Source organism: Oncorhynchus keta, chromosome 31, assembly GCF_023373465.1.
Source record: "Oncorhynchus keta strain PuntledgeMale-10-30-2019 chromosome 31, Oket_V2, whole genome shotgun sequence".
Lineage (NCBI taxonomy): Eukaryota > Metazoa > Chordata > Actinopteri > Salmoniformes > Salmonidae > Oncorhynchus > Oncorhynchus keta.
The window spans coordinates 13,608,035-13,626,177 of NC_068451.1; positions in this window are offsets into that span (position 1 = coordinate 13,608,035).

Consider the following 18,143-nt stretch of genomic DNA (forward strand, 5'->3'; position numbering starts at 1 on the left):
GATGATTCTGTGCTTCCAACTTTGTGACAACAGTATGGGGAAGGCCCTTTCCTTTTTCAGCATAACAATTACCACCTGGCTCAAAGCGAGGTCCATACAGAAATGATTTGCTGAGATCGATGTGGAAGAACTTGACTGGCCTGCACTTGCTCTTGTGGCTGAATGGAAGCAAGTCCCTGCAGCAATGTTAAAACATCTAGTGGAAAGCCTTCCCATAAGAGTGGACGCTGTTATAACTCTATATTAATGCCCATGATTTTGGAATGAGATGTTCAACGAGCTGGTCCACATACTTTTGGTCATATAGCGCACCTATCCAGGCATTGTAAGATTTGACATGCGTCATCAAAAACTTGGTCAGAGGAACGTGTCCCAGATGTTATAGCAATGTTTCAGTCGATGGCACGCAACCGTTATTTTTTTTGCTTTGCCTCTATTGTGCTTTCAAGACAAATGGGGGGGGAAAAACAGGTAAAATCATGATGTCAGTGATCTTCAGGTCAGAAAGTCAGGGCTCTAGAAAGATGCCAGAGTTTGGAATGCCGAGTTGGATGACCATTCAAAACTATTTTTCCCAGTTGGAGCTAGTTTTTTCCCCAAATTCCCAGTTGTCTTGAACGCATTGAAGTTGCAAGTCTGAGATTTCCGAGTTCCCAGTTGTTTTTGAACGCAGCATTACGTCAGGAACGGACAAACATACATCACTTTCCCATCAAGCCGATCTGATTTCTCTTCTATACTGAACAAAAATATGCAAAAATTTCAAAGATTTTACTGAGTTACAGTTCATATAAGGAAATAAGTCAATTTAAATAAATTCATTAGGCCCTAATCTATGAAATTCACATGACTGGGCAGGGGTGCAACCATGGGTTGGCCTGGGAGGGCATTGGCTCACCCACTTAGCAGCCAGGCCCAGCCAATCAGAATGAGTTTTCCCCCACAAAAGGCTTTATTACAGACAGAAATATTCCTCAGTGTACTGCGGTTGTGTGGCCGGTTTGATGTACTGTTGAAAATCTCTAAAACGACATTGGATGCGGCTTTTGGTAGAGAAATTAACATTCAATTATCCGGCAACAGCGCTGGTGGAGTCAGCATGCCAATTGAGCTCTCCCTCAACTTGAGACATCTGTGGCATTGTGTTGTGTGACAAAACTGCACATTTTAGAGTGGTCTTTTATTGTCCCCAGCACAAGGTGCACCTGTGTAATGATCATGTTTAATCAACTTCTTGATATGCCACACTGTCAGGTGGATGGATTATCTTGGCAAAGGAGAAATTCTCACGAACAGGGATATAAACTAATTTGTGCACAAAATTTGAGAGAAATAAGCTTTTAGTGAGTATGGACATTTCTGTGATTCTTCATTTCAGCTCATGAAACACAGGACCAATACTTTACATGTTGCATTTATATTTTTGTGTAGTTAAGAGGATCAGGAGAATGCCACATACTTGCTCCTCTCTTAACTTTATCCTCCAATGCCTAGATCTTTAAATAAGGAACACACTCTTAATAGAGGTGAATATAGCCTGGAGGATCATGTAAGCATGGACAACCATCTAGTACACACAGACATAGCACTAGTAGGTCAGGGATATCCAAGAACACTCAGAAAACATGTTCCTGTACAATTACTTGTACATCTAATTCAGTGCACCTGAATGTTTCACACTTTTATGAGGAGCATATTCCTTAGTCTCTAGCAGCTGATTCTGACCCAGGTTAGGAGTTAGAGCATAGAGCCAGGCGAGGAGTTAGAGCACAATGATAATGCACTGATTATCATCTGAACTACATTGACTGATCATAAACACACACAACAGGTTAAATTGTAGTCCAGAAAACCTGGTGTGTAGAGACAAGAAAGTCTGTTCATTTGAAGTGTGTACTCTGGTGACTACAAGGAAAAGACTCCTCTGGGCAAGTTCCAAAAAACAAATTGGGAGCAAAGGGAGAAATAAACATTCTTATCAGCTCGAGTGGCCTCAAGGAGATTTAGTTCAATCCCAGCTTCATCCTCTAGACCCGTCAAATTTAACTCTGGACCGCAAAGCCAGTTTCATGCATTTTTTTTATTTGTTCCCCTCTAATAAGGGACTGATTTAGACCTGGGACACTGGGTGTCTGCAATTAATTATCAGGTAGAACAGAAAACCAGAAGGAAGTGAATACCTTTTCTCGAGACTCTTTGTCTCTCCAGGTAGCTAGCTACTAATGAACATTAAAGGAATTTACACAAAGTACCTTTTTTTCACCAAAGCCATGTTTTTGTGTTTTCTAAATCCCTTGTATTTATTTTTATCTCATCTCCGTGATAAGATTTCTCAAGTTTTCAATTTTTGACGTTCCACATGTGTTTTGAGGCGCTGTTGTTCAACAGTGGTAGGTACTCTCCTATCACTGTTGAATTGCGATAAAGGAAATATTGACTGTTGCATCTGGTGAGATGGGCATGATGCCAGCTGCATGTCTTCCTCTGTTTATGGAGCTTTGCAGAGCTGGGACCTGAGTCACACGTGGTGACCCTGGATTAGGGAGCATTACCACTACACTACACCCTCTATGGCATGAGATTATTATTTTGTTTTTCTTTGTGTCTACTTCTACCCAATCAAAGCTAAAAACTGAACATCCATGTTACAGACTCCTTAGACAATCACGTTTAATCAGTGTGCAGTATTGTATGATCTTACTCAACCAAACCACACCAACCTCTATCCTTCTACTGGTTTTCATCTAGCAGGGTCAGACCTAGTAGACTTGGATGGGTAGACAAAATCAGGTTGCTGCTGTTGGAAAACTAGGGCCATTAATCTGATGACTCCAACACCACAGGGCAGTGATAGTGGAGTTTTATGATAAATAGGGGTTTTAATAGTCCTTTATAAATTCCCAACCTGGTCACTTACATCATCACAACCAACTGATACTTTCCTCCTCATCTCTCCACTGGATACGATATACAGTTGAAGTCAGAAGTTTACATACACTTAGGTTGGAGTCATTAAAACTTGTTTTTCAACCACTCCACACATTTCTTGTTAACAAACTCTATTTTTGGTAAGTCGGTTAGGACATCTACTTTGTGCATGACACAAGTCATTTTTCCAACAATTGTTTACAAACAGATTATTTCACTTATAATTCACTGTATCACAATTCCAGTGGGTCAGAAGTTTACACACACTAAGTTGACTGTGCCATTAAACAGCTTGGAAAATTCCAGAAAATGATGGCATGGCTTTAGAAGCTTCTGATAGGCTAATTGACGTCAATTGGAGGTGTACCTGTGGATGTATTTCAAGGCCTACCTCTTTGCTTGACATCATGGGAAAATGAAAGGAAATCAGCCAAGACCTCAGAAAAAAATTGTAGACCTCCACAACTCTGGTTCATCCTTGGGAGCAATTTCCAAATGCCCGAAGGTACCATGTACATCTGTACAAACAATAGTACGCAAGTATAAGCACCATGGGACCACGCAGCCGTCATACCGCTCAGGAAGCAGGTGCGAAAAGTGCAAATCAATCCCAGAACAACAGCAGAGGACCTTGTGAAGATGCTGGAGGAAACAGGTACAAAAGTATCTATATCCACAGTAAAACGAGTCCTATATTGACATAACCTGAAAGGCAGCTCAGCAAAGGAAGAAGCCACTGCTCCAAAACCACCATGAAAAAGCCAGACTGAGGTTTGCAACTGCACATGGGGACAAAGATCGTACTTTTTGGAGAAATGTTCTCTGGTCTGATGAAACAAAAATAGAACTGTTTGGCCATAATGACCATCGTTATGTTTGGAGGGAAAAGGGGAGGCTCTCAAGCCGAAGTACACCAACCCAACCGTGAAGCATGAGGTGGCAGCATCACGTTGTGGGGGTGCATTGCTGCAGGAGGGACTGGTGCACTTCACAAAATAGATGGCATCATGAGGTAGGACAATTATGTGGTTATATTGAAGCAACATCTCAAGACATCAGTCAGGAAGTCTTTTTTCCTTCTTTTTTTTGCTGTCTGGACAGTGAAACAGCACCGCCCTGTTTCAGTATGTGTTGACCATGTATCTGATGCTGTCTGGACAGTGAAACATCACCTCTCTGTCTCAGTATGTGTAGCCTATAGAATGTTATACAGTGCCTTTGGAAAGCATCCAGACCCCTTGACCTCCTTCACACCTTGCTAAGCCACAGCCCCACTCCAAAATGGACCCCCCCAAAAAATTCCCCTTCATCAAACGACACACAATACCCCACAATGACAAAGAAAAAACAGTAAAAAAATATATAAAATGAAATATTACATTTACATAAGTATTCAGACCCTTTACTCAGTACTTTGTTGAAGCACCTTTGGCAGGGATTACAGCCACAATTCGGCTTGGGTCAGTCAGGAAGTTAAAGCTTGGTCACAAATGGGTCTTCCAAATGGACAATGACCCCAAGCATACTTCCAAAGTTGTGTCAAAATGGCTTAAGGACAACAAAGTCAAGGTATTGGAGTGGCCATCACAAAGCCCTGACCTCAATCCTATAGAACATTTGTGGGCAGAACTGAAAAAGCGTGAGCAAGCAAGGAGGCCTACAAACCTGACTCAGTTACACCAGCTCTGTCAGAAGGAATGGGCCAAAATTCACCCAATTTGTTATTTGAAGCTTGTGGAAGGCTACCCAAAACGTTTGATCCAAGTTAAATAATGTAAAGGCAATGCTACCAAATAGTAATTGAGTGTGTGTAAACTTCTGGCCCACTGGGAATGTGATGAAAGAAATAAAAGCTGAAATAAATCATTTTCACTGCTATTATTCTGACATTTCATATTCTTAAAATAAAGTGGTGATCCAAACTGACCTAAAACAGGGAATTTTTACTAGGATTAAATGTCAGGAATTGTGAAAAACTGAGTTTAAATGTTATTGGCTAAGGTGTATGTAAAATTCCAACTTCAACTGTAAATTAGCAGGTTTGCCATCCCAAAAGTGTGCAAAGCAAACGTCATATGTCAAAAAGACAATTTAAACATAAATATTGTCATCAAGGACATCAGCTAATGGGGTTGAATTTGCCTGCGTAAAAATGTAATCTCTAGTTCTGCCTATAATATTCGATCATGCAGTGCAGTGCACATACAGTCATACTGACTTCAAGCCCTGTCCAGTCATATCGTCCCGGACTGACTGGGTCTGGTCCTCGTCTCCAAGAGTCATCTGAAAAAGTGGGTTTGAGAATAGTAATCTGCCATATTTAATTATTTTATGAGAGGGATTATATATGGAATATTTAAATTGGAGCAAAAGATGCAGCCACTGTGTAGGCCTATGTGCGCCCAATAAAGCATATTGGTGAATTGTATATCTAATCATTTGAAAATCTATTCAAAGTAAGTGAGTTGTTTCTATCATCTGCAATAACGAATCTTATAATAGCGATTGGCCTACTGTATAACAATAGCCTAGAATATTATGTTTTTAGTACATTTTATTGTCTTTTTTCATTTCAAATATTAGGGTTGCAAGACTTCCGTTATGAAATCCACTTTACTAATAATACAATTTGTATGTACTATTCCAGCTGCTGTCATGACTAAATAGACGTCATTGCCTTACTCGTAGTGACAGCTCGACGCGAGACAGCACAGCGCGTGCCCTGTCCTGGAGTCAAATCTGTTTACCACAGCTGTTCTTGCTGTAACATGCAGTTGAAGAGAGGAGGATAGTCATCCTTATTACAGTAACTTCAGTTAATGGTCTGTTTCTCATATAGACCAATCATGCTGCCGGAGGGAACCGAGCCGACAAACTGTACTCTGTGTTGCTGGACTGTGAACAACAAGATTTTGATGGTAGTTTTTATGGTCATCTTGATTTTTGCTATCTTGTTCGGCAACTCGGTGACATTAGCCGTACTGTGCGGGACTAAGCACTTTCATACGCCCCAGGGATATCTGAAAGCGTCGCTAGCGGTGGCTGACTTGGCGGTAGGGATATTTGTGGTGCCAGTCTCCGTTTACGCAGAGGTGTCGCTTATGTTGAACAACTCCGCGCCAGAATGGATCGTGAACAATTCACAAGCAACAACTTTTCACCCGTGCAATTTAATTGGCCCCATTTTCGCTGGCTGCACCTTTGTGTCCATTACGACTATATTTTTCCTTACTATCGAACGGAGCATCGCGGTTTTGAGGCCGTTGCACAAGGAATCAGTCATTACGCGCAAACGGACCACTATCCTCATACTCTTCTCATGGATAGGAAGTTTCTTTCTGGCTGTGTCTCCGATGATTTTCAGCAATGAAATTGCCCTAGAATATAACCTTTGTAGTAGAATGTGCAATTACGCACTGGGCACCATCGACACGTTTCCTTCCCAGGCATGGAACATTCTCCTGCTCTTTCCCGCGTTTGATTTCACACTCCTTGGTGGAACCGTGGTGATAAATATAATTTCATTGTCTAGCATACGCCAGAACTCAAAGCAGAGAAAACATCTGGCTGAAAGCGAAAGCGGCTCCAAACCCACTTTCTCCGATATCAAGGCTGCCAAAACGATAGGGACCTTAACGCTGGCTTTTACGTTATCCTTCACCCCAATTGCTGTCTTTGTCGTGGGAAATGTTATTGGAAACGAATGGTGCAACTTTTCGCTTTTTGCTTTTTGGATACTGACTACGAATAGCTGTTGGAATGTTATAATATACAGTGTGAGAGACCAGAAGTTTAGGCTGCGCGCGCACAAGCTTCTGATTCCTTCCCAAATCAAGAATGTCTCCAAGACCTCAAAAACGGTGGACATTTTGTCTTAATCCCATTTTGACATTTCTGTACATGTCGAAATGACGGACTTATGATAATGACACCAAAGACAATGTAATAACGAAATCAAAGCAGCCTACAGAGAAATGCTAGGCTATAGTATCTATGTGATCGATGCTTTACGCCCACACCTGTTAGGGCAGGGATCATCAACTAGGTTCAGCCCGCAGGCAGATTTTTTGGTCAAGGGGCAGGTACATAATTACAAATAATGTGTCGACTACAAATTTACCGCATGAAGCCCAAATAGATCATATTTGACGATAACAATAATTTCAAACATTGGTTACATGTGTTTACGATCGCATACACAGTATACCAAACATTAGGAAAACCAATGCTTCCCACAGTGTCAAATTGGCTGGATGTCTTTGGGTGGCGGACTATTATTGATTCACAAGGGAAACTGTTAAACGTGAATAACCCAGCAGCATTGCGGTTCTTGACACAAACCGGTGCGCCTGGCAACTACTACCATAACTCGTTCAAAGGCACTTACATTTTTTGTCTTGCCCATTCACCCTCTGAATGGCACACATACACAATCCATGTCTCAAGGTTTAAAAATCCTTATTTAACTAGTCTCCCCTTTATATACACTAATTGAAGTGGATTTAATACAGTGACATCAATAAGCGATCATAGCTTTCACTTAGATTTACCTGGTCTGTCTATGTCATGGAAAGAGATGTTCTTAATGTTTTGTCTACTCAGTGTATATTTCTCCGATTTTTGGAATACTTCAGAACAGACAACGAACATTCAAATCACTTGGAGCTGATTTGCCGTTGTAAAAATAAAAAATAAAATGACATCATAAAAGCATAACACGTTTTCAAATATGATGGTATAGCAGCTGTGTCTTAGGTTATGTCATGTTCAGTGCACACTTAGCCATTATGTGAAATTATTGTTTTTAGTCAGCAATACTTGTCAACGTGTAAACTGTGTGTACTACACTTGCTCAAATATTTGGTATTATTGACACAATGTGTTCGCTGACTATTAAAAATACATGTATTTTTTGTTACAAATACAATTTATGGAGCCTTTTCATATGGGTGGAAGTTGCACTTTCTATTAACACCATAATCACAGACGGGAGCTACACCTCACCTCACTCTGATAGGCTACTTTGGGGTAGAGCGGCGTGTGAGGGCGCAGAGGGTCAATCTCAACATTAACAAGAACATGGCAGCATATTAATTTGTTTTGTGCCGGTTTGTGTGGTTATTAAAATGGTAGCCTGAAAGGAATGAATACGATGATGATGAAGATGTGTAATGCGTCTGTTCTATTATAGGCAGGCCGAAGTGTCCATCATTGTCATTCTGATTACGCACACACCCACTCGTACGCGCACGCACAAACACACAGGGAGAAAATATTCAAACGTTGCCAGTGGTAATCTTGAGCAGAGTTGGAATTTTTCTAAAACGGTCTTAAATTTTGTTTTGGGGATTACGGCTCCGCGGAGCTGCAATCATGAGTTTCTTCTCTGATATCCTATCCTTGCGCTTGCCACTCTTTTTCGTGGCGACTGACCATTCACATGAGAACCATCGCGCAATTTAAAATGCTCTTAATATTAATTTCTCTACCATTTCTCTATGTCTGGGATCTTTTATTTCAGCTCATGAAACATGGGAACAACACTTTACATGTTGCCTTTATATTTTTGGCTACAATGTGGTTTTAGAGAATATGTGCACAACATTTGAGGTACATTTTTGTGTGTATGGAAAATGTCTGGGATCTTTTATTTCAGCTCATGAAACATGGGAACAACACTTTACATGTTGCCTTTATATTTTATGTTACGACGTCGTTTTATCAAATTTGGCAGTAAGTCCAGTCGGCCTCACCTGTGGGATCGTCTGAGACCAGCCATCCAGACAGCTGATGGAACTGAGGAGTATTTCTGTCTGTAATAAAGGCCATTTGTGGGGAAAAAGTCAATCTGATTGGCTGGGCCTGACTCCCAAATGGGTGGGCCTATCCCCTCCCAGGCGCCAGCCATGGCTGCACCCTGCCCAGTCATGTGAAATCTATAGATTAGGGCCTCATTTATTTATTTCCATTGACAGATTTCCTTATTTGAACTGTAACTAGGTCAAATCATTGAAATCGTTGCATGTTGTGTTTATATTTTTGTTCAGTATACTGTATATCCTCTTTCTTCTCAGAATTACATATGTTACTAAGGCATCTGGACCAATGGTGAAGGTGACAAAGAGAGACTGCAATACATGTACATACACATGGTGAGGTTGACATGTGTACGTCACCGCAGAGAGGGGGAGAGAGAGAGAGAGTGACTGCACTGCAATACATGTACATACACATGGTGAGGTTGACATGTGTACGTCACCGCAGAGAGGGGGAGAGAGAGAGAGTGACTGCACTGCAATACATGTACATACACATGGTGAGGTTGACATGTGTACATCACCGGAGAGAGAGAGAGTGACTGCACTGCAATACATGTACATACACATGGTGAGGTTGACATGTGTACGTCACCGCAGAGAGGGGGAGAGAGAGAGAGTGACTGCACTGCAATACATGTACATACACATGGTGAGGTTGACATGTGTACGTCACCGCAGAGAGAGGGAGAGAGAGAGAGAGTGACTGCAATACATGTACAGTGCCTTGCGAAAGTATTCGGCCCCCTTGAACTTTGCGACCTTTTGCCACATTTCAGGCTTCAAACATAAAGATATAAAACTGTATTTTTTTGTGAAGAATCAACAACAAGTGGGACACAATCATGAAGTGGAACAACATTTATTGGATATTTCAAACTTTTTTAACGAATCAAAAACTGAAAAATTGGGCGTGCAAAATTATTCAGCCCCTTTACTTTCAGTGCAGCAAACTCTCTCCAGAAGTTCAGTGAGGATCTCTGAATGATCCAATGTTGACCTAAATGACTAATGATGATAAATACAATCCACCTGTGTGTAATCAAGTCTCCGTATAAATGCACCTGCACTGTGATAGTCTCAGAGGTCCGTTAAAAGCGCAGAGAGCATCATGAAGAACAAGGAACACACCAGGCAGGTCCGAGATACTGTTGTGAAGAAGTTTAAAGCCGGATTTGGATACAGAAATCATTCCCAAGCTTTAAACATCCCAAGGAGCACTGTGCAAGCAATAATATTGAAATGGAAGGAGTATCAGACCACTGCAAATCTACCAAGACCTGGCCGTCCCTCTAAACTTTCATCTCATACAAGGAGAAGACTGATCAGAGATGCAGCCAAGAGGCCCATGATCACTCTGGATGAGCTGCAGAGATCTACAGCTGAGGTGGGAGACTCTGTCCATAGGACAACAATCAGTTGTATATTGCACAAATCTGGCCTTTATGGAAGAGTGGCAAGAAGAAAGCCATTTCTTAAAGATATCCATAAAAAGTGTCGTTTAAAGTTTGCCACAAGTCACCTGGGAGACACACCAAACATGTGGAAGAAGGTGCTCTGGTCAGATGAAACCAAAATTGAACTTTTTGGCAACAATGCAAAACGTTATGTTTGGCGTAAAAGCAACACAGCTCATCACCCTGAACACACCATCCCCACTGTCAAACATGGTGGTGGCAGCATCATGGTTTGGGCCTGCTTTTCTTCAGCAGGGACAGGGAAGATGGTTAAAATTGATGGGAAGATGGATGGAGCCAAATACAGGACCATTCTGGAAGAACCTGATGGAGTCTGCAAAAGACCTGAGACTGGGACGGAGATTTGTCTTCCAACAAGACAATTATCCAAAACATAAAGCAAAATCTACAATGGAATGGTTAAAAAATAAACATATCCAGGTGTTAGAATGGCCAAGTCAAAGTCCAGACCTGAATCCAATCGAGAATCTGTGGAAAGAACTGAAAACTGCTGTTCACAAATGCTCTCCATCCAACCTCACTGAGCTCGAGCTGTTTTGCAAGGAGAAATGGGAACAAAATTTCAGTCTCTCGATGTGCAAAACTGATAGAGACATATCCCAAGCGACTTACAGCTGTAATCGCAGCAAAAGGTGGCGCTACAATGTATCAACTTAAGGGGGCTGAATAATTTTGCACGCCCAATTTTTCAGTTTTTGATTTGTTAAAAAAGTTTGAAATATCCAATAAATGTCGTTCCACTTCATGATTGGTTCCTACTTGTTGTTGAATCTACACAAAAAAATACAGTTTTATATCTTTATGTTTGAAGCCTGAAATGTGGCAAAAGGTCGCAAAGTTCAAGGGGGCCGAATACTTTCACAAAGCACTGTACATACACATGGTGAGGTTGACATGTGTATGTCACCGCAGAGAGAGGGAGAGAGAGAGAGTGACTGCACTGCAATACATGCACACACTCTTTCTTTCTCTCACACACCACACACACACATACACACATTGAAGTTACCGACAGTCCTCTTTAGAAAGACACAATAGTTCTACTGAAATAACCTTTGATTATGGGTCTCTCAGTAGCTAACAGGCAACATGGCGCTGACATACCTCAGACTTCATTTGTGGCATTATTACCTTTGCTGTTTACATGAAAAGGCTCATGTTTACGTCACTTCAATAAATACCTTTTAAACTGTAAAGTGCAAAACGAATGATGGGAATAAGGATCCTTTCTTCAGCTGAGTGAATAAGATTGACCTTAATCTAAGAGAGTCCAAAGGCATTTGTCTTCCCTCTCTCATGTCATTATTTTGTTTTTCACTCTTCCTTCATTATCCATGGCTATAACTAGCTCAACTAACTAGCCTAACCATCATGCTTCATGCTGATACTGGAAAAATAAGAACAAATTGGTTATCAAGAAGTAGCCTTTAAAGTGATTATAGCAGGCCATAGCAAGCTTCTACATTATTCACACAACAGCTAAAAAGGGTAACAGTTCAAAAATAAATGTTGAGCTTTCTGTCAAGCACTTTCACAGCCTATCACATACAGTGTTACAATGGGGTGAAGTCCACAACAGTTATGTGAAAAGTAGGCATACTTGGTGACAAAAATAAATTAGCAGAACGCAGCGCCATTTTCATTACACGCATAACCGCGGAGCAGACGAAAGGAGCTCATCCAGTATTTCCATTTCTTAATTTTCTTAATTTGACACTCCTAAATGACAAAACACTATCAGCTTTAAGAGACTTAGTGTATGTGTCCAGTGCTTATAAAAAAACAATGTACTATATTTCCCCATGTTTCTCTCTGTTTACTAACGTAATTTCCTCTAGATATGAACATCTGAGAAGCAAGATGCCATGACTAAAGGGTGTAAATTGATGTTGCTGTCTTTCTCAGCAAGTAGTAATGAAATATTAATGATATTGATTCGGTTGCCCCCTTTTTGACGTGTTTGATTTAGTATGCGGTCTCCTTCAGCGTTACTTACAGTATATTCAGCAGACGGTTGTTGTGATTGTCATTTCTATCTTGTAGGCTACATCAAGTCCATAATGTTAACCAAGTGTTTCCAAGCAGTAAACCACGCAACAGTAGAACTTCATGAAATACCCGAGTTCTCTGAATAAACCCATACAACCTTGAGGTTCTTATGTAACATCACAGTAATGACATAGAATAATATCTACAAGTTGCTTTAAGAAGTACATCAAATCTATGGCTAAAAGGATTGTAGTGTTTGTTCGGTGCATGTGGGAGGGCCTTTCAGGTGGTTTAAGAGTTAGTCCTTTACAGCTCCTCAGTAAACATCTATTGTGGGGGAACCAGGGAGTATTAAGTACTTCCCAGAGATACATTTTGTAATCTCCATAAAAACCGAACGCCTAAATGAATCGAAACCCGGAACAGTGTGTCCAGCAGGATAAGTCAGAAATATAATTCTTATGCTACATAACACTCTAGGATTCATGTACTCATAAAAATGCTGTTTACAGAAGGAGACCAGATGTATTAAACTGCATTCATTTAAATATGTCTAGGGCCTGAGTATGCAGTTTATTTGGACCTGCTTGAAGCAACAGAAGTCCTGTGACTGGTATGGGTGACATATTCATTATCTCTACCTGTTAGTCATTTCAAAGGATAAAATGTGAATAGTGGATTTGACATGAGAGAAATGATAAACTCAGTTTATTCCATTATCTATTCCCAGTATACTCTTCTCTGATGATTTCTCTGATGATTTCCCCTCTTGTCTCATTATACAACCCCGCTGAGGGAATGTGGCTGTAAAAAAGGGCTTCAATCTGATGGCATGAACCTATCTGGCATGAATCTGGATCAGTCACAAAAATTCCAATTAGCTAACCAGTCTGCCCCCACGCACAGGGCAGGAACCATTGTGCATCTTTTCAAGTTGGTAAGCATCAGGAGCCTCCCTACTCACCCACCACTTCCTTTGAAGAAGTTGAACAGAACAGCAGGAGTTGTTTTCGAGTTACTCCTCCTAACTCCTTGTTCCTCACACTTTTCCTCACACTTTTCATTTCCTATCAGACACATTCTCAACTTCGGTTTCAACAGTCACAATAGATCCTCCAGAATTATTTAACTGTCTGTTGTTTCTGGGTGTGACTGGGCATACAGTGGGGCAAAAAAGTATTTAGTCAGCCACCAATTGTGCAAGTTCTCCCACTTAAAAAGATGAGAGAGGCCTGTAATTTTCATCATAGGTACACTTCAACTATGACAGACAAAATGAGAAAAGAAAATCCAGAAAATCACATTGTAGGATTTTTAATGAATTTATTTGCAAATTATGGTGGAAAATAAGTATTTGGTCACCTACAAACAAGCAAGATTTCTGGCTCTCACAGACCTGTAACTTCTTCTTTAAGAGGCTCCTCTGTCCTCCACTCGTTACCTGTATTAATGGCACCTGTTTGAACTTGTTATCAGTATAAAAGACACCTGTCCACAACCTCAAACAGTCACACTCCAAACTCCACTATGGCCAAGACCAAAGAGCTGTCAAAGGACACCAGAAACAAAATTGTAGACCTGCACCAGGCTGGGAAGACTGAATCTGCAATAGGTAAGCAGCTTGGTTTGAGGAAATCAACTGTGGAAGCAATTATTAGGAACTGGAAGACATACAAGACCACTGATAATCTCCCTCGATCTGGGGCTCCACGCAAGATCTCACCCCGTGTGGTCAAAATGATCACAAGAACCGTGAGCAAAAATCCCAGAAGCACACGGGGGGACCTAGTGAATGACCTGCAGAGAGCTGGAACCAAAGTAACAAAGCCTACCATCAGTAACACACTACGCCGCCAGGGACTCAAATCCTGCAGTGCCAGACGTGTCCCCCTGCTTAAGCCAGTACATGTCCAGGCCCGTCTGAAGTTTGCTAGAGTGCATTTGGATCATCCAGAAGAAGATTGGGAGAATGTCATATGGTCAGATGAAACCAAAATATAACTTTTTGGTAAAAACCCAACTCGTCGTGTTTGGAGGACAAAGAATGCTGAGTTGCATCCAAAGAACACCATACCTACTGTGGAGCATGGGGGTGGAAACATCATGCTTTGGGGCTGTTTTTCTGCAAAGGGACCAGGAAGACTGATCCGTGTAAAGGAAAGAATGAATGGGGCCATATATCGTGAGATTTTGAGTGAAAATCTCCTTCCATCAGCAAGGGCATTGAAGATGAAATGTGGCTGGGTCTTTCAGCATGACAATGATCCCAAACACACCGCCCGGGCAACGAAGAAGTGGCTTCTTAAGAAGCATTTCAAGGTCCTGGAGTGGCCTAGCCAGTCTCCAGATCTCAACCCCATAGAAAATCTTTGGAGGGAGTTGAAAGTCCGTGTTGCCCAGCAAAAGCCCCAAAACATCACTGCTCTAGAGGAGATCTGCATGGAGGAATGGGCCAAATTACCATCAACAGTGTGTGAAAACCTTGTGAAGACTTACAGAAAACATTTGACCTCTGTCATTGCCAACAAAGGGTATATAACAAAGTATTGAGATAAACTTTTGTTATTGACCAAATACTTATTTTCCACCATAATTTGCAAATAAATTCATTAAAAATCCTACAATTTGATTTTCTGGATTTTTTTCTTCTCATTTTGTCTGTCATAGTTGAAGTGTACCTATGAAAATTACAGGCCTCATCGTTTTAAGTGGGAGAACTTGCACAATTGGTGGCTGACTAAATACTTTTTTGCCCCACTGTATGTTCATATACAGAGGTGTCATGCCCATAGGGGGCACAGATTTGTCCTGTTTAAAAAAAATGTAAGTATTGTTTTTCTGTAATACTACTGGCATTTTATGAAGTTGGCTTAAGATAGCCCACTATCTGCCAACCTCATAACTAGCTACCAAAAAGCCATTTCATGCTATCAATCAAGTTACAGTAGCTAGCTTGTCCAACTACAGGTAACTGCCAAAAATAAAGGAAACACTAACATAAAATGTTTTAATAAGGTGTTGGGCCACCACAAGCCAGAACAGCTTAAATGCACCTTGGCATAGATTCTAAGTGTCTGGAACTCTATTGGAGGGACGCGACACCATTCTACCACGAGAAATTTCATCATTTGGTGTTTTGTTGATTGTGGTGGAAAACGCTGTCTCAGGCACCACTCCAGAATCTCCCATAAGTTTTCAATTGGGTTGAGATCTGGTGACTGAGACCGCCATGACATATGGTTTACATCGTTTTCATGCTCATCAAACCATTCAGTGACCACTTGTGCCCTGTGGATGGGGGCATTGTGATCCTATTGGGGCAGAGCCATGGTAGCCAAAATAATAGTGAAAATAATGGCCTGCCCAGCATTTTTATACATTTTTATAAATGTTAATTACTTAATTAACTTAGGAACCACACATGTGGAAGCACCGGCTTTCAATATATTTTGTATTTCTCATTTCCTCAAGTGTTTCCATTATTTTGGCAGTTACCTGTATTTTAGCTGGCAAGGTTGGTAGACTTTAGAAAAGCAAGCAACTACTAAATGTACTGGATAAGACTCATTCTTTTCAATCTTTTACCCAGATTTTAGCAGAGATGCAGGGAAGCATATTAAGTTTCTTTAAAAAAAAGAAACACCAGTCAGGAGGATAGACAGCTCAAGAGGTAAATAGCAAATGTTGGTCACACCAGATACTGACTGATTTTCTGATCCATGCCCCTACGTTTTTTAAAGGTATCTGTGACCAATCAATGCATATCTGTATTCCCAGTCATCTAATGACCTAATGAATTTATTTTCATTAGGTCGTAATCTAATTTAGATTAACTGTAACACAGTAAAATCTTTGAAATTGTTCCATGTTGCATTTATATTTTTGTTTGGTACAGAATGGATCAAGTGCTGGGATGGACCTATATTTCCTGCAATATGGAATTAGTAGGCTTTTGACTACAGGGAACCTTGTCAAGTCACAGGGTTCAGCACACAATTTAAATTTAATCTCAATATGTTGTGCATCACAGCAATTTATTTAGCTTGACAATCCCATTAAATGCAATTCTGCATTTAGACACTAAATGGTTATATAAAAGTAAAATTGGCATCATGTTGATGCAATTAAGTTGTACATCTAAACCACAGGTCAACATCTCTTGGATTAGTGTGCCTATAGTACTTAGAATAACAATCAACATCTTTACCATTGACACAATTTATCAGTCTTGGAAGGATGAGCAGTTTTCCACAGCAACAGATCATAATACGACCTATTAATGATGCTTGATCATTAGCATTCTAGTTGGGGGCTTGATGACTCATACCTGGTTCATGCTCTCCTCCTTTGAAGTATAACAGGACCAGATGCTTTGTACCAGCAGCAGTGCCACTACACCAATCGTTCTAGATTCACACAGTTCAGTTAGCCTTGAACCACCCCGCTGACATTCTAGCAATACTTAGTAAGACAAGAAAAGTGGCATCTACTGGAAGAAACATATTTCCTAAGCATATTATAGGTCACCCTTCAGACTGCAAGTCACTTTAAAACAAAGTCATCATTCCTACATTATTAAACAAACTGTTTTCAAGAGGCATCGGCACAATGCAGGAAGTCAAATGGCGAGGTGACAATCAAGTTGGTTTAATTCTGATCCACTGGGCACACACTGGTTGAATAAATGTGTGTATAAAACAAAATGACACTGAACCAATGTGGAATAGAACACTTTGGATGATACCAGTGTTCTCTCTCTGAAAGAGACAGTAGTAGTAGTAGTACTACAGAGAACTGACTGGCCATCACACACCATATTTGGCCATCACATGCTGGCATCTTGGTTCAAAAGAAAAGGTGCATTTGATTTGAGTTCTGCCTGTTTGCATGTTATTTTATTTTGGCCGTCACAGGCTTGGCGACGAAAAATCGATAAATTGCGACAATGCTCGCTCATCTTGGGTGAAGGTATAAACCAACATATCAAACATCCTTTGATCCTAGGTCTCTTCTAGCCTTTCTCCCTCTCACTGTCTCTCCCTTTGGAAGTACAAGGCCCTTCTCATCAAAACATGGCACTTGTCCAGGACTTCACTGGATTGCTTCCAGTGAATGATACCAACTTAATTTTATCAGTAGTCCATTGACTGCATCAAGATTTCCATGGTAGGATGAAACATCGATATAACGAATGGCCACAGGGATTTGCATACATGAGAAACAACCTTAAGGGGACAGAAGTAGCACAGAGGGTTGCTTGGGAACATAGAACCCAATGAATCCCTGGAATGCAACAGCACTCTGCATCCTTGAGACCAGCCAGAAAAATGTGATGGTAGGACTTTCCCTTCTGTTAAGGGCAGAAGAGCTAGGGTAGCCTAGTCTGAAGAGGTCATCATCAGGGTCTGGAACACACTGACTGTAATGATTCACAACAGGGAGGACAATACATAATTTATCATAAATAAAACTACCCTGGGTGAACGACCTGGCCCTCTCTGTGACGTTCTTTAAGGTGAAGCCTTAGAGTTTCCTGCTTTTGAAGAATAAAACCTAAACGTATATAAACTGTTCAAAATGGCCCTTTTCTTTTCAACTCCTTTACCTGGCATCTGGTCCAGATCAAAACAATCAACTGGAGGCAGAAATTCTCTGGTAAACTAAGCACTACGCTAATTACACACTTGCATCCTACTTTGGCTATAAACGGTTGTCAGGAGCAACAGTACCATATAATTTCGTGCTGGTAAAAAGCTATGTTGTGAATGTATATAGCCTGTTCCACAAATATGACAGTGATAATTACACTTAAGTCATGTAAAAAGCTCTAGATTTTATTTAAATGTCATCATAATTCACAATGACATACACTACTGTTATTATGGTTGTCACATCTTTATTTAAGCTTTAAAAAGGAGAGAAAACACAGACC